Source organism: Lepidochelys olivacea (genome assembly GCF_965140295.1).
Source record: "Lepidochelys olivacea isolate rLepOli2 genome assembly, chromosome: 3".
In the NCBI taxonomy this organism is placed as follows: domain Eukaryota; kingdom Metazoa; phylum Chordata; order Testudines; family Cheloniidae; genus Lepidochelys; species Lepidochelys olivacea.
This window is the reverse complement of record NC_140413.1, coordinates 190,053,402-190,076,407: the sequence shown is the minus strand read 5'-3', so window position 1 is coordinate 190,076,407 and position 23,006 is coordinate 190,053,402. Positions and strand designations below refer to the sequence as shown.

The window sequence follows — 23,006 nt, the reverse complement described above, 5'->3', positions numbered from 1 at the left end:
TTTTGTGTCTTTAGCTAGTTGCTCTTCAAATTCTTTCTTGGGCTGCCTTACCATACTTTTACATTTGACTTACCAGAGTTTGTGATCCTTTCCTTTTTCCTCACTAGGATTTGACTTCCACTTTTTTAAAGTATGCCTTTCCTGCCCCTCTCCCCCCCCCCCCCCCCCCCCCCGCAACTGCCTCTTTTACTCTGCTGTTTAGCCACAGACCTCTTACTGTTTTTTGGGTTTTTTTTAAATTTGGGCTATATGTTTAGTTTGAGTCTCTATCATGCTACAATCTTTGCATCCTGTTGCAGAAAAAACTATATAAAACTAGGCCTTTAAAAGATCACTAATTGAAAAAAAAAGACTGTTTTCCTTGTACCTTTCTCTATTTTTATATAAGGCTGGGTATGAGCTCAGCTCTTTATGTCACTTATTTGTCTGGAACCTGTTGTTATGAAAGATTCCTCACATGATCTTACATTTTGTTAGATCTGTGTTCTGAACAATATTATACAATATTTTATTCCACTAGCTAAAGGGTTAATTATTCCACATTTTATCCACATATATAAAGTTACAGTCCATGTAGGTTGCTGTGATGACTAGATGACCTGTTGCAATTGGTGTTATAGTTAGTACCTGTTTTTAACTAATTCAGCAGGACAGTTTGAGAAATACTGGAAAGAGAGAATGTGTTAGATTCTAAACTGGTATTCTTTGCTATTTGATCTGGACTATTTGACATCCAGCAAGGTGTAGACTTCTTGGGTTTCTCTCACTCTCCTTTTTTTCCCTCTTTGGTACTTGTATAAAGTGCTAAATTGAAAGACATCCTCCATATGCAGAACAGACTTGATTCCCCTCTAACTTAAAATGGTGTAAATGAGGTGTGAATCTTTTAAGTTCAATAAAGTTACACCCAAGTCCCTATATACCATGGAAGATAGCCCTACATTCTGTAGCATGGTTCATATATTGAACCGTGTATTGAACTGCAGCCTGACAATTCTGTGACAGGTACATTTCAGTTTTTAAAAAATGAGATTTTTAATTAATTAAATAAGGAAATCAGTAATAAAAATAGTACAGTTGCCCTTCTGTTATTTATGCTGATAGAAAATTCAATTAATTTTACTCTGTCCCCACATTTTCATTTTACAAAATGCTTTATTAGCCACTGCCATTATGGATATATATCAGTGGTGTGGCCTCATCTGGAATATTACGTTCAGCATTGGTCCCTGCACCACACAAAGGATATTGCACTATTAGAAGGGGTTTAGAAAAGGATGACAAGAACGATTAGGGATGTGAAAAAAACTCTCATATAAAGTGGGATTTAAAAAAATTACCTTCGAAAGGAGACAAATAAGAGGGGACATGATAAAAGTATATCAAATGATGAATGGTCTAGAGAAGGTAGATTGGAAGCTTCTGTTCTCCTTATCTCAGAACTCAAGACCAACAGGACATTCATTGAAATTAAAAGGTGGCAAATTCAAAACTGATAAAAGGAAAGCCTTTTTCACACAACACATAATTACACTGTGGAACTCATTTCCACAGGAAGTTTTTGAGACCGAGAACTTAGCAAAATTAAAAAATAAATTGAACGTTAATATGAATATAAAGAATATCCAGAATAATCATAATTAACAAGCAGAAATTTTTTGAAAGGAATATTAAACATCATGCTTCAGGGCTTAAACCAGTCTATAACAATTAGAGATCAGGATGAGATCTAATGTAGGGGCAGAGTATCCCACTGTGGGAGTTTTACATCTTCCTTTAAAATATCTGCAGCTGGCTACTGTCACAGACAGTTCCTGTCTGTCAGTGCTTGTGTTCAGGACTTTGTTTGGACATTATAGAAGTTGTTTGAAAAGTTGGAGGTTTTGACAATTGAGGTTTCAGCTGTTGTCTTTATGTTTCAGATTTAAATGTACACTAAGCTGATTCTGGCAGTTCATACCTCTCAGCGCAATTGTCTTAGGCTGTTTGCAGACTCGGGAAGAGAAAGTTGCAGGTGTTACACATGCTTCATGTTTTAAAGCTCATCAACACAACCACAAAGGCTAGAAACATCATTTTATGAATGAAAAGTTAGTTAGTTAGACTCTAGAACAAAATTCTGCAGCTCAGAGTGAGTTCCATGGTCATAGAACACCTCAATCCCTGGTACACCTAAGGTGAGAAGAGAACCAGGCCTAACAAGCACAGTATCAGTGTTCTGCCAGTGGGCCTCAACTCTAACTTGAGGCAACTGTCTTTAAGAGTTAAGCCACCATGTTCAGTCATGTATTCAACACTTTGAATCGCAACAGAGGTTGACAACAAATGCGCTTATCAGTGCTAAGTGTGTTTTTTGTGAGGTAGGTACCTGTCATAAATATAAAGGGAAGGGTAAACCCCTTTGAAATCCCTCCTGGCCAGGGGAAAGCTCCTCTCACCTGTAAAGGGTTAAGAAGCTAAAGGTAACCTCGCTGGCACCTGACCAAAATGACCAATGAGGAGACAAGATACTTTCAAAAGCTGGGAGGAGGGAGAGAAACAAAGGGTTTGTGGGTCTGTCTGTAGTCCTCTCCATCTCCTCCACATGCTTCCTCTCTTTTTCCTTCTCCTCCTTCTTCAGCCGCATGAGTTCTATCTGTCTTTCATGTTCCCTTTGTTTTTCCTCAGCCTGAAATTTGGCTAATTCCAGCTGTAGTCGAGCTGAGGATTTGGCCATTCTAACCTCTCTGTTTTTAACTAACTTTACACCCGAGGTTTAGAAATAAACAAACAAAACTTGGCTGTAAAATTTTGCTGTGCTGGAATAGAATACCTATTCTCTGATAGTGATTGTCAGAAGGAAAAAGAGAGGAAGCATGTGGAGGAGATGGAGAGGACTACAGACAGACCCACAAACCCTTTGTTTCTCTCCCTCCTCCCAGCTTTTGAAAGTATCTTGTCTCCTCATTGGTCATTTTGGTCAGGTGCCAGCGAGGTTACCTTTAGCTTCTTAACCCTTTACAGGTGAGAGGAGCTTTCCCCTGGCCAGGAGGGATTTCAAAGGGGTTTACCCTTCCCTTTATATTTATGACAGTACCTATCTACTGCGAACTGAGAACTCTTCATATGGCTCCGATGGCTGTCCAATAGTCTAGTTTTCGGACCCACCACATCTAAGTCATATGATGCAGACAATTATAATTATCCCCATTTTACAGATGAGGAAGTGACTTGTCCAAGGTCACACAGGAAGTCTGTGGCAGAGCCAGAAAATAAATCCAGGCCAGTCCAGTGCCTTAACTACAAGGTTGTTGTTCCTTTCCTGGTGTTAACAACATTATCAGTGTCATCATCAGCCTGAGTTAGGTGTGAACTTAGCAATGGCTTGTTAGACCAAGGCCAACCATCTGAGCCATCCACTCCTGTTCCAGACTTTATTAACTTCAGAAAAGGTATTTGGGCTACAGCTTGGTGTGGTTGGACTGTCTTACCAGGGTGGCTCAACCAAATGCGAGGTTAGGTGTTATTTAAGAGGGAGAGTGGGGTTCTCTCTAGTTCACTGCTAGCTTTAGAGATAACAAAGCAGGTAAATACAGATATTCTGAAAAAAAATCCTGAACCCAAGGAAAATACAGCAAGGGAAGAGAACAACCTAATAAGGGTGGCATGGAGAAGCCCTGCTTAAGTATGCTCTGGGAGCTTTGTTCAGAAGGCGAAATAGGAACACAGAGAAATTCTGCAGGGTTAGCACATCTTCCTTGCTGTCTTTCACACCTTTGTTTCCCCTTTTCCTGTGATGGCAGGTAATAAAATGCCTGCTGGTACCCCCATGACTGGAGGTACCTGCAGTGGTTCAGCCCATTGCTACTGCTGTGTCAATCATTTAGCAATTCCCACAGCTGCCTTTGTGAGAAGCCTCTCTCTTAAGCCTCTGGTTTAAGAATTTAGAGTAATCATGTAAAAATGATACCCCTGTGCTCTATGATCCGCTGAATCTCACTAATGCCAGATCCCAGAAGAGGGCTTATTAATGAAAAGATGCAATGCCTCTCTCTCTGCTCATGTTTCACACAAATATCTCTCATGGATTCAGCAGTAAACCTTACTGCTGATAAAGTAAGTATAATGAACCTCCGTGCTCCATGAGAATGCAATCTTGGACTGATGAAGTAGTTACTTGCTCTACTTTCCAGCACTATGGCAGGCTTGAGAGGTACAAGGAGATGTACTTGGCAGCTATGGAAAATAAAGATGCAATGCTGCAAACTCCTAAATCTTGGGCTATCCTCAGCAGTGACACCCAGGGCTACCTGACAAGGGCAATATTTTGGAATGGAGAAAGTTCTTGGAAGAAGAAAAATTATATTTCTATTTGAAAGAGTTGAACTGATGAAGGGAATGGGGTTGTTAAAGAGACAGTGTCACCCAAAAGCTCTCCCCACTTTGTGAAACTCCAGCACTGCAAAGCTGCTAGACACCCAGTTTAACCTAGATAGTTAAACTGGGTTTATGGCTGATTTGCCAACCAGAGTAACACAAAGTGTATGGAGTATACTGGTGTATCTGGCCCTTGAAATCTAGTCAGTGTACTAAAATGAGTTCAAAGCAATTTCAGGTGCTGCACCTGTCCCAAGCCCTCCAGCCAATTTCAGTGGTTTTGCAATCAATATTTTCTATTCTTTAAAATGTTTTCTCTTCTCTATTGCTGTGTGAATGGCCCACACAAACAACAGGGGAAACTGACTATGCAGGAGAAACCAGGAAACTGACTATACACAACTTGCTGGGGTTTGCACAAAGTACAGAAACTGGAAGAAAAAAAAAAGTAAAAGAGCAGAGGAAAGTATTTTGTTTGCTCCAGTCTCTTTCAGTTACTTGTGTCTCTTACTTGCTGCTTGTGTCAAATCAAGGGAAACTTTTCAGACAGAAGTTAATTATAAGGGTGTCCCTAGAAATATATCTGAGGGCTGCTCTAACTCAGTGGTTCTCAACCAGGATTATGTGTACCCCTGGGAGTACGCAGAGGTCTTCCAGGGGGTACATCAACTCATCTAGATATTTGCCTAGTTTTACAACAGGCAACATAAAAAACACTAATGAAATCAGTACAAACTAAAATTTCATACAATGCCTTATTTATACTGCTTTATACACTATACACTGAAATGTAAGTACAATATTTATATTCCAATTGATTTATTTTAAAATTATATGGAAAACATGAGAAAGTAAGCAATTTTTCAATAATAGTGTGCTGGGACACTTTTTGTGTTTTTATGTCTGATTTTGTAAGCAAGTAGTTTATAGGTGAGGTGAAACTTGTGGGTATGCAAGACAAATCAGACTCCTGAAAGGGGCACAGTAGTCTGGAAAGATTGAGAACCAGTGCTCTAACTTATGACTGTGAGCCTCAAAGACCCCCTCCCATTGCCCATACCTCATACCCTGGCACACTGTGCACTGTGAAGCTGAGAAGGGAGGCATAGGGCTCTATGCAAAGGACACCCACGGATGTATTATTTGTATTACCCTAAGAGTGAATCCAACACCCTTGAACTTTGTGGAAGTTTAGACCAGGATCTGGATTTGAACTTAGTAATTCAGGTCCGTCTTTTATTATTACCAACCCCTAAATGTCTCGTATGTTGTCTTTTGAAAGGAAGCTAGTCACTACCTTTACATTTGTGCTCTTACCTTTACTTTTACATTTCTTCAACACACACATAAAATGTACTTAACTCACTGCTTATTGAACGAAGGATTAGTATTATTATTTTTCCTCCAGTGAACTTTGTTTCACTTCATCCTGCATATATTGTGCTATTCTGTGTTTCTCTGCCAAGATACCACTGTTCAGCAAACTACTGTACTTAATGCTACCCAGCTAATACACTGATACCTTTTACTTGCAAGGATTGCTTCTCTAATCTCAGCGGCAGCCAGGGCTATGAATGACAGTTTACACCAACTAGAATTAAAGTTACTTTCAAAAGCTTCATATAGCTGGGACAAAATTACACCAGTACCAAATTACCAAAGCAGTTGAAATGTCCAGGGCAGATCATATTCTGAAATGTGCCCATGCACACACAGCTATATGTGAGCATTAAAGCACCCTAGCAAATAATCATGAAGGGGGTTACCGCAGTCCTTCCTCCCCTTTCCTCTCCCTACTTTATTGGCATCCCCTTCATTACATCACATCAGACTAGACTGTGAGCTCCTTGGGGCAATGGTGCTGTAAAAGTGAATGCCAATAATGATAGCTAAGAAATGTTTAATGACTGCACATGAGGTTTACCTTGTTTTTTAAAGACTAGTTACATTGGAGGGGAGCCCAAAAAGGACATCTTTTCAACTGCCTACATCCTGGAAACCAGCTAGGATCAAAATGTACTTGTTCCCATCATTGCAACAACACACACTTTTCTGGTGGAAGCATTTTCCTCTTCTAGTGGAATTACACCTCAAGCCCTTCTAGATAGTTACTGTCTTTGTTCCCAAGCTTGTTGCAGGATCACACTATGCTGCACTATAACTTCACACTAAAAAGAAGGAGATTACAAAGGGGTCAAAATACCCTAGAGGGTTCCCCTTTATCAGAACCTTCGCTGCCAGTTTGCCTTCTCATTTCCTGAACTCTCATCTGATTATTAGTGTACTGACAGAATAAAAATAACCTCATATTCCTACATGAATCATAAATAAAACCCTTTTATTTCATCAAAGAGGTTGGCAGGTTTATAGTCCTTTGCAATGCATGCACGATGTGAATGACATACCTTTAATTTTGCTGACAAGCTTGTCGGGGTTCTAATGAAAAAGAGTGAAAAGTGGGTGACTTCTCTAAAGGTTTAGCAGTTTGCTTTTTGGTGAGGATATATATTTCACCTTGCCATTGTAATCAGGCAGCCAACTGATCTTGGTAATGAAGTCTTCAATTACAGTCCACTTCTGATTCTTCAAGAATGGCTAGGCAACAATACCATGGTGATTATTGCTGATATCACAGACTGAAGCAATCTGGAAAAAAAATTGAATGGTTTCCTTACTAGTGTTTCAAATCTGAATACACTATAGAGACTGCAGACCGAAAGTAAAGAACAATCCTTAGGATTTTAGTGAGCTCAGCTTTGCCTCTGTGCTGTAAATACTCACTTACCCCGCTTCACTTTCTGCTGTTACAGGCTGCCATGGTTTGTACATCTAGTCTATTTGTCTTCAAGAGTGTATGATATTGCTTTACAAGCAAGAAATCACTAATGTAGTTATTTGCCTCACAGTCATTACTGTGTCCAGTAAAAACTAGTTTCCAGATACAGGTTGTGTGGATAACTAATAATAATAATAATTAATAAATAATTAATAAAAATATAAGACACAGAAAATAGATGCATTAGGGATAACTTTTTTTAAAAAAATGTCTTTTTTGCTTACGTTCTTAAAAGACTAACATGATTACAAAGAGGTATGAAGGTGCTCACATCTTGCAGATCTGAGGCAAAGAAATTTTTAGAGGGTTAAAGAGGGGTATGCCTTGGAACTGCTGCTCCCCTCCTTCTGCATTTTTCATCCCATTTCTGCTGCTTTGGGTTCCCCTTCCACTTATGTGAAATGCATAAAAGATATTGGCCATAGAAGCAATGGCAGATCATGATTTGTGATTATAGACAAATTATCAAGAACCACAATTTCCCTTACAAAAAATTGCCCAGTTATTTTGTTTGTAATACACAGAGACGCTAAGGAGAGGAAAAAATATGCTCACTACCTTGGAAGTTACCCTGTATTTTCATGGTGCTCTTTCTGCCATCAAAGACAATTCACCAAAGGAAGTTTGGGTGTCAGCTAATAAACTTTTAATTGAACTTTTTTTTTTTTTAAAAAAGAATACATCTTTGACGTAAGCCACCTAGATAGAAGGAGCTCTGTGTGTGTGTGTGTGTGTGTGTATGATATGGGGCAGAAAACATGAAAAATCCCAGCTAGTGAATTACAGATTGCAATCTTTTCCAGATTTTACAAGATTTCTGTGCTGCACTTTTAATTTTCATTATTTTCCATTTTCCTTCACTAGGCTCAGAAGCAGTTTCTAATTTTACTAGGAGCTTTTCATCAAAATTGGATTTCTTAGTTCCCCTAGGGATTCCCTAGCTACAAAAACATCAGCCTCTGTCAAGGTTCCTTCCCCACTCTGAACTCTAGGGTACAGATGTGGGGACCTGCATGAAAGACCCCCTAAGCTTATTCTTACCAGCTTAGGTTAAAAACTTCCTCAAGGTACAAACTTTGCCTTGTCCTTGAACCCTATGCTGCCACCACCAAGCATATTAAATAAAGAACAGGGAAAGAGCCCACTTGGAGACGTCTTCCCCCAAAATATCCCCCCCCCCAGCCCTAAACACCCTTTCTAGGAGAAGTCTTGATAAAAATCCTCACCAATTTGCATAGGTGAACACAGACCCAAACCCTTGGATCTTAAAAATAATGAAAAAGCAATCAGGCTCTTAAAAGAAGAATTTTAATTAAAGAAAAAGTAAAAGAATCACCTCTGTAAAATCAGGATGATTACAGGGTAATCAGATTCAAAACATAGAGAATCCCTCTAGACAAAACCTTAAGTTACAAAAAGACACAAAACAGGAATATACATTCCATTCAGTACAACCTATTTTACCAGCCATTTAACAAAAGGAAATCTAACGCATTTCTAGCTAGATTACTTACTAACTTAACAGAAGTCCTGAAGAGCATTCCTGACTTGGTCCCGGCAAAAGCATCACACCGACAGACAGACCCATTGTTCCCCGCTCCCCCCCACCCCAGCTTTGAAAGTAACTTGTCTCCTCATTGGTCATTTTGCTCAGGTGCCAGCAAGGTTATCTTTGCTTCTTAACCCTTTACAGGTGAAAGGGTTTTGCCTCTGGCCAGGAGGGATTTTATAGCACTGTATACAGAAAGGTGGTTACCCTTCCCTTTATATTTATGACAGCCTCTGTGAAACATTAGCTAATCCTGGTTACACTTACTTGAACCAGTCAAGTGAAGAAATAAATATTACCCTTTGTTTGCAGTTCTGGTGTTTGTATTCAAGACTTGAAATTCCTGGTTGCCAGAGTTTTCACACAAATATTGTTTTTCATGATGTTAGGAAAATTCCCTCAAAACCTGGACCATGAAACCATTTTAATTTAAACTGTACTGAAGTTTCTCAAGTTTAGAAGCCCGTTAGCCTAGGTAGCTAAAAGTAGGAACACACTGGCAACTGCCAGTTGTGTACCTTACACCTTACTCATTCTTCTTGTCCCAGATCTCCCCCATATAGCAAGTCAGAGCGGGAAAGAGGGCTAAGAATCAAAGAATTTCTTCCTATTCAAATCAAACAATGGATACTTCAGCAAAAGGCTCAAAGTTTGAGTGAAAAAAATATAGTGTATTGCCACTTCGAGATTCTAATAGAAGCTACATGCTGGAACCAGGATTATTAGCCAGCCAATCTATGATGGCATCTGCAGACCATTAGAAGAGTGCAGGGGACAACAGACACGCTCTGTAGAGAGTCTGTGGTAAGGAGCAGTCAAATGGGAACCTGGAATTACAGTGAATACATGGTCATGCTCATGGCAGGTGGAAAGCAAAATACAAGCTATAGCCACAAGCCTCGAAACTCAAAGAACCTGAATCTTTCCAAATCAGTTTAGCTCAACTCTAATACATTTAACAGACAGAATCACCTCAGGCATATTAGCTCAGTACACTGTGTCATACCATATTTTAAAACATACCAGACCATATTTTAAATGTTCAATTGAATAGATTTTGTATTTATGTTGGGCTTTTCCCCAAATGCTTTGGAAAACAAAGAACTAGACACTAATGGTTCATCCAGGATTACCTGTTCGACTGTTTGACATCGAAAAATCTTGCTAGAAAAGAAGGTTACAAAATAGACTTGTGTTCTCTAAAATTAAAGTTATTATTATTATTAATATGTAGCACTTACGTATTACTTTTCAACTTCAAAAGGATTGTACAAACATTAATTAATCCTCACAAACTGCCTATGAGTCACAAATGTTATTGTCCCAGCAAAACTGAGCCAGAATGGCTAATTACCTTGCCCAAGTCCACCGGGAAGGGGAAGGGATGGTGTGTGACAGGATGAGAACTCAGGAGTTGTACTCATACTATGAGACAGCACAACCATCTCTCTCTTACATAACTTGGTGAGAGAAGTTGAAGGATACCTTCCTACCAAGGTATTCGACCCCTGACTGGCAATATGTGTACCAAAATGAATGGACAAATCTCCACTGGAGATTGGTCTGAGGCCACAGAGGTCAATGTACTTGTGAAGACAGATTTGAGCTCAGGGCTGAAAAAACCACTGCCAGGAATTATGTTACTGACTCGCTCCATTTCGCTATTTTAACTGGGATTTCTCTTTCAATAGCTTGGTCTTTGAAAAGTGTATTCATAGGCTTATATACTCAAATGCCAAGCTGAACACAGTTGGTATCAACACTTCAGAGAATATCTATGAACTCTGAGGACCAAGCTTACAAAGGGATCTCTACCTAGATTCTACAATTGTGTCCCATTTTTCACATCCAAGTTTTAGTGGGCACAAATTTCCATTTTGAATGGCATGTATATGGACAAACTTGGGTATGATGGCCATGGTTTAAAGGTGAAGCGGACTTTTAATATGATTTAATAGGTGGTAGTAATTTGAAACAGGACTAAAATGAAATGCTCCACTAAACGAAGCCTGCCCAATGGACAGGGCTGATTAGCCTAATTTTTGTTTGTTCCAAACGGCTTGCCATAGTTTAAGTTGTAAGGAAGGGTTTACAAGGAGACGGGGGACAAACTTCTGATGGGGCTTTATTTTTCCATGCTTCCTGGAGTTGGCAAATCACACTGCTTTGCTTTATTGAGTGTCCCATTAGGAGTATATTGGAAAAAATTTCTATCTGCCACAATCAGTGCATAGCCCAATGTGTCATGCAGTAGAACCCAGGAGTCTAAACTCAGAATTCTCCAGGAATTCTGTGGTACCCTACTGGATGCCACAAAAGATAGTAGCTGTGGCGTGTGAAGTAGAAGCTGATAAATGACAGTGACAATGCAGGACAAGAAGGCTAATGAGTTCTCTTCACCACCACACAATTTTCCTGAAATGAATGCAATGATGATCTCACTAACTGCTTATATTTTTGTCCAGCGAGACTCTTACCTAGGTTTTAGCTCTACTGTCTATTTACAGTGCTATAGAAACACAATCTAAGGTAACACAAACACATTTCTACCCTTCTCAACTACAACATTGCCTCCACAGTCAGAGTATTAAACCAGCAGCCATCAACTAATAATATTTCAATGTTCTTAGTTTTTACATCATTATGAATAGACCCCATTACAGATAATCTTAATGGAAGAGCATAGTACTGCTGAGCCTTTGTGGGAACTGGGCCTTCTTGCACTGGACCAGAGAGAGAAGAAATAGAATTGTTAATGTATGTAAAATGTAGAGAGATTTCTATTGTACTATTTCACTGCTGAGACAGAAAGTAGCAGAGCCAATCAAGTAAAGCATAGAGGTGTGAAGGCATGAAGATGGAGAGTTTATTAAAAGCACATGGGGAACTTGGGAGAAAAAAATCAATGGCAATGGTGGAATTATGCCTGGGCTAACCACAACAGTCTAAGATGTCCTAGTCCTTTGGGGCTAGAGATTAAATATGGCTAGGACCAGAACCCAGCTTTTTTCCAGTGCCTCAGAAGTCTGAGATATTGATGGGACAAGTTAAGCTGTAAAACTGGGTGAGATCTCTTGAGGGAAGATCAGGTTTAATGTTAGTGCCCTCCCTCCCTGCAAGATCTGACAGCTGAATTCTAACTGATCAGGAGTTGGGTTAGATGAGCAGTAGTGCCCAGAGAGCTATCTAGTGTGGAAAGAAGGCTTGTGGGAATCTGAGAAGACAGAGTTGAGTATATGGTCTGCGGGAGGGGAGAGAGAAGGAAGAAAAGGTAAAAAAATGAGAGAGGGGGGACCTTAGGGGCTAAGCAAGTTGAGAGAAAGCAGCTGGCAGGAAGGCAGAAAAACGGAGAGACAGGCCCATGGAGGCAGTGGAGTGCTAAGAGACAGTGGCTTTTAGTGGCCATGTGGGGCTGAGAGACGGGTATCTGCTGGAAGAGCAAATGGGAACTAAGGGAATGTAGATCAGAGCAGTCTGGGAAGAAGCTGAGTGATAGGCCTGGAGCAGCCTGGAGGGAGGTGAGAGAGTGAGTTGGAGCAGCCAGCAAAGCTCAAAACAGGATTTTCTGCAGCTAGGACAGAAGTGGCTCACAACTGCAAGAACTAGGGAGCTCTTGCTACATTTGGCCCTTATGATAGCTATCAACACATTATGCACATTAATATCAAAAGTACAATAGAAGCTGGTTTAATAGCAAAGCCTCAATGAAAACTCTTGTACAGATACAGTTTAGTTTTCTTCTCATTTTAGTCTCATATTTAGGGCCAGCTGCTGAAATGGGTTCATTCGGTATGATGAAGCATCTCTCTCTGTCCCTTTATAATGCCTCCATCACCATTGTCCCTGACCACCAGAACTGAAGAAGGCCACATAAACCAGTTGTGACCTGGGCTGACTGATCCTGGGGATAGTATCCCAGCACATAAGGGGATAACAGAGGCTGCAGTGAGTGGGAAAGGCAGTAGGATTGATAGGTCTTAGTGCATGCAAAAGCACAGTGTATATGGCAGAGGTGAAAGGCTACAGGGTTCCCTACTCTTCTTCCCCAAAGTGCCGTTGGTGGACCCCCTGTCTCAGATGCATGGCAAAGCTCCATTTCAGAGCCATTACCCAGTGACTAATCTCTCCTGGCCACACAACTCTTTCAGTCTCTCTACAACTCAAGAATAACATCCCACCACCACTGGGAACTGAAGTGAGGCTGTCAGGAAGCAGGGCTTCAGGACAGCCAGTCTGGAAGTGGGGCTTGGCAGCAGCCTGGCTGATTGGCTACCCTGCCTGACTGGTTGGAAGAGTCAGCAGATCAGCTCTAAGCCCAGCAGCAGTTCAGCAGTTGCTCAAAGCATTTGACCACAGCTGTGATACCTCCTGTGCCAGCCTTGTTCCCAGTCCTGCTGCTGCCTTGGACCCACCCCTGCTACTGCAATGCCTTATTTCAGGTAATTCGGTCCTGAGCCTTGGTTCTGATTCCTGTCTTCAGCTCCGACCATGGCCTCTTACTCTGGTTCTGACCCTGAGCACTGATTCCTGACTTCTGAGGCCAGCCTGGCAACTAAACCCTACTCGAGCTCTGACCTCTGGGCATGAACTCTGGGAACTTGTGCCTGTTCCTCAGATGTCAGTCCTCAATGCTCATGGCCATATGTGGCATTGGATTGGATGGAGCCAGTGACTCCACCCTTGGCATGGGAATGGTTTGGGCCATGTGACTTACCCTATGTGGTTATATAGTCCACATGAGCCATTTATTAATGTTCAACTTACATTGGGCTCCTGTGGGGTTTCTTGAACCTTTCTCTGAAGCATTTGGTGCTGGCTATCATTAGAAACAGGATTTTGGATTAGCTGGACCACAGATCTAATCAAGTGTGGCGCTCCTATGTCTGAATAATCTCTGTTGCAAATTCAGCTCTTTTTTTTTTTTACTACTTGCAAAGAACCTGTGAGCCATTACTGATTTCTGCTAATGAACTTGTTCTTTGTAAGTATGCACTACATGGTTTGTCTAATACTTTTCATGCTATGGGTTGTGTGAAAACTCTTCGCTGTGATGTGCTATTCATTATTTGTGGTGTATGGCTGGACAACCAAATCACAAGGCATTGTTCCTGCTTCTTGATTGAATATTTAAAATGTCTAAAGAGGAGAATAATGAATTAGATACTATAGCGATGAGAAATGTATACCTCTGACAGATAGAATAATGGGGCACTGGGATACATTTCTGGATGAATTTTGTAAAAAACTGGAGACTCTTTAATATCTTCTTGAATACCAATTGGTTTCTGATTATTTGCAAATAATGAATTTTATATGGTCCCACTCAGAGGACATGATATTCTTAAATCACTCTCACTGAACTCATAGATCTTAAGGTCAAGCAGGGACCACTCTGATCATCTAGTCTGGGAGAAACCTCCTGTTGCTCATCCAGCATTCAGGCCATTGGGGGTGAAGGTGAAAAGAACCAAATCTAGTTCCGCTGAGGCCCTGTCACAAACAAATAAAAAATAAATAAAATAAAAAAGAATTCCCCAAAGAAAAAAAAGCCATGATTCAGAAAACACTGACATTAGTTTAAAGTTTCCTTTTTTAATGAAAATGGCTTAAATTCAGGCAAACTAAAATATTCTGTATGTCTGCTAAATACAGGAGAGTGGTATTTAGCATGTTTTATTTATAATTTCAGCTGTGGATAAGGGCAAGATAACAAAGTGATGAGCCAGATGTGGTGCACAGGAGAACTTGATGCTGCATAAACGAAGGTGCACTTGTCTGACCTCCATTTTACTCTTGCCTAGCAGCACGAATAAGACCTAAGGGAGAGTGAGTAACTAAGTGCGCTGTTCACATGCTTGAACATGTTCCCTCAGAAACACCCATTCTCTAGCCACTCCTCTGTGCTCTTTGACATAGAGAGGAGGGAACAGACGGGATTAGAGATTTACTTCTGCTCAGTGCAGAGGACAAAGCCTGGTGGTTAACTTTATGTATTCCAAAGCATAGCCTCCATTTACTCTTGCCCTGGAGCACAGCAATCTTGCTTTCCCTACTGAGCACAGTGCAAAGATCTGCAGGACCAAAGCCACAGTAGGATTTATTTAATTAGATGAGATCTGTACATAAACTATTAATTTTCTCCAGCAGCTTGGGGAAATAATCTGAAATATTTAAGTGTATATTTTCAAAAGATGGGGATTATATGCATGATCCCATTGACTTTAAAATGGAGTCACTCTGCTGCAATCCTACGCATTGCTTTGAAAACCTACTTAGGGTCAGACAAAGTGAAAACCACGCTGCACTTTTGCTCAAAGCTTGAACTGAAATCAAAGCAAAGACATTCAGAATGGTTTGGCTACATTTCTAAGTACAAATATTTTTGCAGGTTTCAACTTTCTGGATTCAAGTTTAGCCTGGAAGCAAAGGTGCTGACACGCTATGAGAAAGGCTGGACTATAGTATTGCTGTCCTGACCATAAGCAGGAAATTCCAGAAATCTTTAAAGAACATATTTTTATGAGATTTGCAGTCCAGTTTTTACCTACTGATGTACCTACCATAAGAGAAAAGATGGCTTATGGTTAAAGGCATTGAACTGGTTCAAGAGATCTGGGCTCCGTTCTTAGATCTACCACAGACTTTCAGCAATCCTGGACGGGTCATTTAATCTGTGCATTATGCCCAGCAGCTAGAACACTGCACTGGGACTCAGGAGACCTGCCGTCTATTCCCAGTTCTGACACTGGCCTAGTGGGTAACCTTGGGCAAGTCATTCCCCACTCTGTGCCTCAGTTTCCCCACCTGTAAAATTGAGATAACAATACTGATCACCTTCTAAAGCACTTTGAGATCAATGAAAAGTGCTATATAAGAGCTAGGTATTATTATTATCTAGACTAGGATTTGAAGGTGTGATGTTAACATATACTAACTAACACGTGTTAAATGTCTAGGGTAGACAAGGACAACACTTTATGCTACACTAATCACGTTAAAGTTTAGGGTGAATCTAGGCTTTAACTCAACTTGCTAGCAAATATTGAAGTATATATTGCCTTGTCTATAGTAAACTTTTAAGATGTGTTAGGTAGCATGAGTTGGCAGACATTCATGCTAACAGCACACCTTTTATCCTAGTCTAGACAAGGCCACAGTGTCAGTTCCCCATCTTTAAAATGGGTGTAATACTACCTTATACTCTTTGTCTGAGGGCTTGGCTACACTTACATTTTATAGTGCTCTAACTTGCTGGCTCAAGGGTGTGAAAAATCACCCTCCTGAGCACAGCAAGTTAGAGCGCTTTAAAGCACTAGTGTAAACAGGCTCCCAGCGCCCGGAGCTAATCCCCTCATGGAAGTGGATGACCAGGAGCGCTGGGAGAGCTCCTGTGCCACGACACTTGCACTTCAAAGCGCTGCCACAGGAGCACTCCCACGACAGCACTTTGAAGTTTCCAGTGTATCCGTGCCCTTACTTATCTATTTCGACTGTAAACTCCTTGAGGCACAGACTGGATTCGTGAGCTACAGCTCACTAGAGCTGTAGCTCACGAAAGCTTATGCTCTAATAAATTGGTTAGTCTCTAAGGTGCCACAAGTACTCCTTTTCTTTTTGCGAATACAGACTAACACGGCTGTTACTCTGAAACCTGTCATTTTTGCAGTCGTAGGAGTGTTGAGCAGTTTGAATGAGCACCTTGACTTTTAGCTGTATGTCCAAGCCAAATCCTTGGAGATTCACCCATCACTTAAAACCCCCATTATTATTTATTTTAAAAATATTTGAATGCAACAAAAAAGGGAACAAACATTTTCAGTTCAAACCATCCTGAAGATTAGCAGGTTAGCTCTGACATCAGTGCTCACTTGACGTGAAAGCTAATCTTTGACAGGATGAAGTTTTCTTTAAAAAATTATGCAGTAATCAAATATCTAACCAATACTTAACAACCTTCCACATCTTTCACCAAGTACAGAAGATACTTGAAATGCCATTGTTTTTGTGTGTGTAACAATTTTAAAAGATGGCAATCAGAAGGTAACGTGCAAGCCGCTCTCAAACTGCACTGACAAGTAGTGAAGGAGTTAATTATCTGCTTCTTTTCACTAACTCTGTTGTAGAGTTCGATTGTGCATATTAAATGTTTAAGTTAACAGATTCAAAGAAAAACTTGATCTCAATTTGGCTGCATATTAAAAGTGCCATTCTCTGTTGTCCTACCTAGCACTGTTAATTGCATACATTTAGCCCTCTATTGGAGAATAATTTAGCTTCAGATTGAAAAGAAATAGCCCTGGCCTTGGTTATTTTGGCATAAAAGTCTCCAATATGACTCTGTTTTCTAAGCAGACATTAATGATTCTAAAACTAATATTCATTGTTTGAAGAGGTATAGCGGCCTCGGCATTTACTTAACCTTTTGTCTCATGTATGAGACTGAGTCAGACTAAATCCTTTTCTTAATTAATATCTTTTCTTTCTTTTTTTCCTCACCAACATTTATTACATTTAATAAACTGATTTATTAAACAATTTGCATGCAACAATTAAAGCTGAGAGTGTTTGGAAAAACCCACCATGTGAGCAAGCTCGCTTTGCACAACAACAAAAAAAGGGGTCATCCAGCTTACACAAGCTTTGGGAATGTTAACAGGGAATAAATAGGGACAGCAAAAGACATGATCCCCGCCATTCATTCGTTAGACCCAACATTACATAATTCCCTGACTAAAAACTGACTCAAGAGGGGAGAACTCTACAATCAAAGTGTAACAAACAAGGATCCAGTCCCTTGATGCACCCGCCCAACACCTCCCATGAATGTCAGTGGGAATTATGGCTGAGTATGAAGACCAGTCCCTGAACTGTTTTGCTTACCTCTCTGCTATGGGGAGAAGTTTCAGAAGTCTGTTTTCTGTACAAAACTGAAGTACCAGTGCTACATGCAGCTGATTGTTTTTTTAAGCACATCATTTAAAACACACCTAACTTTCCAACTTGTTTGTTTCTTGTAAACTTCTTGCATGTTTTTTTTAATAGTTGTCCACCAACTATCCATCCAGAAATTATTTTGCATGAGCTATTGAGGCACTTCAATGTGTCACCATGGACTCCAGGAAAAATGAAGGGCGGTAAGAAAACCTCATGCACTTTCTCCAATGTTCTAAGAAAAAATGCCAAGGTTGCATTGTAAAATGCATGACATTAATTTAAGGCCAGGTTGTGGATGGCTCTTGAATAAGTGTCTGGGGGAGAAAAGGACTTAATCAGCTTTCCCCACACCTTGGTGCTTCCACACCCCTATATGTCAGTTCAGCAGGCGACCTTTTGCTGGCTGGAGTGCACGGCCACTCTTCACAAGGGAGGTGGGTTCACCCTCCCTCTGACGGCACACTCAATAAGGGCTAGTCGCAATCTGGACCTGAATGATGAAGATGTAGGCTCTCTGGATTTCAAGGTTGCTTTCATGAAGGGATAATATAACCCGTGTTTCTGATTTTCTCAGATCCTTACTACAGGGGTAGACTTAAGGTAAGCTACCTCCTGAGCCTCTCACTAGTGCTCAACTCCTGAGGTCCTTGGGAAGGGAGTCAATCTACTGCAGCCCTGCGAAGCCATGATAAACATGCCAGAGAGCTTTCCTTCAAAGTAGGGGACCAGGTCATGGTCTTAAAGGTGCTCCAGGCCCATAAAATGGAAGCAGCGTGGGAAGGGCCATTCACGGTCCAGGAGTGCCTGGGAGCTGTTAATTATCTCATAGCATTCCCCACCTCCAACCGAAAGCCTAAGGTGTACCATATTAATTCTCTAAAGCCCTTTTATTCCAGAGAATTAAAGGTTTGTCAGTTTACAGCCCAGGGAGGAGACGATGCTGAGTGGCCCAAAGGTGTCTACTACGAAGGGAAAAGTGATGGTGGCGTGGAAGAGGTGAACCTCTCCATGACTCTTGGGCGTATGCAGTGACAGCAGATCAAGGAGCTGTGCACTAGCTACGTGCCGATGTTCTCAGCCACCCCCGGACTGACTGAATGGGCATACCACTCCATTGACACAGGTAATGCTCACCCAATTAAAGCCCAACCTTACCGGGTGTCTCCTCAAGCTAAAACTGCTATAGAACGGGAGATCCAGGATATGCTACAGATGGGGGTAATTCGCCCCTCTGGCAGTGCGTGGGCATCTCCAGTGGTTCTAGTTCCCAAACCAGATGGGGAGATATGTTTTTGCATGGACTACCATAAGCTAAATGCTGTAACTCGCCCAGACAACTATCCAATGCCACGCACAGATGAACTATCTGGGACGGGCCCAGTTCATCTCTGCCTTGGACTTAACCAAGGGGTACTGGCAGGTACAGCTAGATGAATCCGCCAAGGAAAGGTCAGCCTTCACCACACATGTCGGGCTGTATGAATTTAATGTATGAACCTTGACACAAGGTGAAGCTACTTTAAATATTATTTCAGTGAAGCAGGTCATTTTGGTGCACAAACATGAGCAGCAGGCATTTAAATCTAAATGCACATCTATACACTTAACATATTAATAACTTAACAGTTTTCAATAAGAGATCAACATTTGCATTCATCATCCTACTTGTTATGTTCAGTACTCCATTTTTTAATGTTTCTTGGACAGGAGCCAGAGAGTCTGGATCCCTAGTTAGTTCATCTATTACTTTCTCACCACAATAGATCTGGGTCTCAGCCAAGTAATGGACTAATATTGCATACAAAAACACAGAATGCCTGTTCTTGTCTTCTGATATTCCCCACTTCCCTAGCAAGGGGGGAAAACAGACTTTTGTTTTTAAATCCAGCATTTACTATAGAAGAGGTAGTTTGTAACCCTTTTTTATGATCACTAACATTATGAGTAAGCAAATGCTTTTGTACCATCTTATTCTCCCAGTGGGCTAAATCATGACTTGGACTATTTGACTGAGCACGGGAGTAAGAATTCTCCCACTACACCCCTATATGTGCTACCTAGACCTAGAGTAGGTGGGTGAGGAGTGGGGTGAGAAGGTACAGGGGAATTGGTGGAGCCTTGGTTCTAAAGCCACCTCCCCCTATTCACTTGCCAGTGCAGCTAAGAGGGCAACTGGGGTGTTGTCATTTACTGCTGATACAGGCCAGCAGCAAACTACTACCCCCTTGGAGGAAGTGCGGGAGGAAATTATGGTTCAGAAGAGTGTCTGTGAGTCACAATACCTCCTAGGACTATTCCTAGAGTGGTGCAGCTATTGCACCAGCCCTCATTCAAGGCTACGCCTAAAGTCACAGATTAGCCCAAGAGGAATATTTCTGAGTGGGTGGTGAGAGGGGGGCTTGTAATGAAAGACGCTTACAAGTTAATAGAAAGCATTAATGCTGCACCCTCCATTTGCCCCATGTGTGTATTTTTCTGCTTGATTTGGACAAAAAGAGTGTCAATGCCTTAATTTCAGCTATTTCAGAAATTAGATACTCTTCAAGAAGGAAAGGGCACTGTGTTTGAGAGGGGTTGCTTTTTTTAAACTGTAGACATGTAATTAATGAAAGCCATTAAAGACACTTGTAAAAATGATTTCTATTATATATATGATGACTGACTAACCTATTATGGCTTTTCTTTGTCAGAGATTAATGGGAATTTCTTAAAGGATAAATAATTATTTAACAAGCTACAGGATATGTATGAGCTGGGAATACACTGCGTGATAGTAAAAAAAAAAAAAAAAGGGTTGTTGACTTCCTTGACTAATGAACCAAGGCTAAATTCAGTGGTAGCAAGGTGTCAAAACTAAGTAACCAGACAAGTTGATTTTTTTAACATGCTCCGATAGATAGATAGATAGATAGATAGATAGATAGATAGATAGATGTCCATAAGTCCTCACATGGCTCTGCATCACCATTGACCAACTACTCCCTTCTGCACCCAGTCAGCTTTGGAGGGCCACAGACAGGATCAAGTCTATTGCCCTTCATCCTCCCTGCACCCTCTGCAAAGGCTACAGGCAGCAGCAGAACTAGTGCTGTAGACTTCTGGCTCTCCTACTGTGCGTGGCCCCTTCATGGAGAAACTCCTTGCACCTCACACCCCCCTTTGTACACCCCAGAACAGTCTGGCTCAAAGGGTGATCATGCACCCCCTCTCCACAGCACTGTCCAAATAAGTCTAGGCTCCCCCAGCTACACGTGTCAACTACACCTCTCAATCTAGCTTAAAGGGAAAGTGTGAATACAGTGGGGCAAATGTTCAGCCTGGCTGGGTAGCAGCAGCCAGCACAGCTCCTGTTAATTTATCACAACCTCTCCTCAAATGACACAGGTAGAACATGCACCAATAATAACCCCTCTTGCACTGGCCCACAGAGTGGGGTCAGAGTGCCAAAGGGCCACACTGTGCCAGCTTAATGGCTGCTTTGGGAGTGGTGCAGCTCTGCAATGCACTCTGCACACAGCATCTTGCTAAATATCCCAATCAGGCCTTTAAAATATTGTTACCCCTGTACCAAGTGAAAGTAAATATCAAGTTAGGAGGAGAAATCTGTGACATAATGCCAGGGTACATGCTTAGTCATTGTCACTTGTTTATTTTACATGATAACCTCCAAAGCCAGCTCACCAACAAACGCCTCCTTTTGGAAATCTCAGCCCAACCAACAAAGCTTAGTTACCTTAATGTTTGCATCAGCTCCCACCTAAAGAAATTACATCACAAAAATAGCAATGCAAGATTTCTTCAGAGACTGAACAGCACCCACACACTAAGACTCTGTGTAAGACTCTGTGTAAGAGCGCCGTTTGGTGACAGCTCCATAACAATACAGTCAGTTTGGATTCTTCCAACGTTTTCAGTGAATAATATCTCTGCGCCTAAGACAACCGGGATTTGTGAATGGGACAGTACATCCGGGGTATTTCAACTCCACCATGTTTAAGGGTAGTGTGCAGTTACCAGTGGAGCATTTCCAGGTTGGCATCAGAAGGAAGGGGGAGAAAGGGTGGCAAACTTTCAGCCCTCAACACATTTCAGTAGAAAGGGATACAGGCCTATTGGCCAGCTTGACTGAAAGAAGTCGTGGAGAGGAATGGAGCAGCATCCCTAAAAAGACAAGAGGAGTAGGTTAACCATCAACTTCCTAAAGATAACAGAGTAGATGAACAGCCACTAGGCCACCTAGAAGACAGTGTAAATGAAATGGCGACGGGGGCGGAGGGGAAGAGGTGTGTGTTTGTGTGTGTGTGCGTATGTGCACATGTGTAGGTGGGGCCTGGTCTTCTCTAGAAAATTAGGTTGGTTTAACTATGTCAGTCAGAGGTGTGAAAAATCAACCACCACCCCCAGCGGTGTAATTAAGCCACTAAGTCAATGGAAGAATTCTTCTGTTGACCTAGCTACCACTCCTGGGGAGATGGATTAACTACGCTGAGGGAACAATACTTCCTATCCTCCTAGGTAATGTTTACACTAAAGCACTACAGTAATAGAGCTGTGCTGTTGTAGCGTTTTAAGTGAAGACAAACCGTGTGTGTAGGAGAGAGGTGTGGGGAGTTAACAGGAAGGGTATGGCCTCACTTCTTACATTCTGGGAATGAGGTCTGGAAATGGGTGATGGTCCAAATTGAATGGTTATTTTAATCAGAACCAGTTCACTTGTGCTCACTGTGTACACTTTATCACCCTGTCACTGTGTATCTTCTTTTGGCATCACACGTGACAGTGACAAACTCGCTAACACCAACATACACACAGAAATATTTCCCTGTCTCCAGATGGAACAATCCTCCCTATTTCCAAACTTATCCTCCCGCAACATTGCTACAAATGAAGTTAGTGTGCGGTGATTAGAAACTATTGAACAGTTTGCTACCAAATTATTTAAATACACATTAATTTGCCCCATTTCTAGAGCAACCTTCTTCTTTCTTTCTTGTTTTAATATTTTCAAGGAACACAAAGAAGTTAATATCTTTTTTGCCATGTACCTGCCTGGAGCCACAGGAATAAAGGCATCCTCTCAATTGACTTCTCTGATGTAAAGAATCTGAAGTGCACAACAACATGGCAGTGCAGTCAGGAGACTCACTGGGGAATGGAGTAAGAAGATTTATTTTATTTTTAAAATTTGAAAGATTTCAAAAAAGCATTCAACTGGATTTCTCACTAAGAGGATGAGTGAAGAGGATCCTTTGTAAGTAAGCTGGGAGGCCAAAGTCTTTTATCCATTGTTACACAGGTTTTCCCCCGGGGCAGAGTCAGCAAGGCCTGCAA

The 23,006-nt window shown here is 41.3% G+C and overlaps 1 long non-coding RNA gene across 4 annotated transcripts in view; it reads right to left on the bottom strand.

Annotated features, from left to right (window-relative positions):
* LOC311518416 overlaps positions 1-23,006 on the bottom strand; it is a 786,470-nt gene that overhangs the window by 20,110 nt on the left and 743,354 nt on the right. For all 4 annotated transcript variants that reach the window (XR_014710978.1, XR_014710979.1, XR_014710980.1 and 1 more), the window contains one exon: positions 6,762-7,002. This is a non-coding gene — a long non-coding RNA (uncharacterized lncRNA). The remainder of the gene's footprint in view (positions 1-6,761; positions 7,003-23,006) is intronic.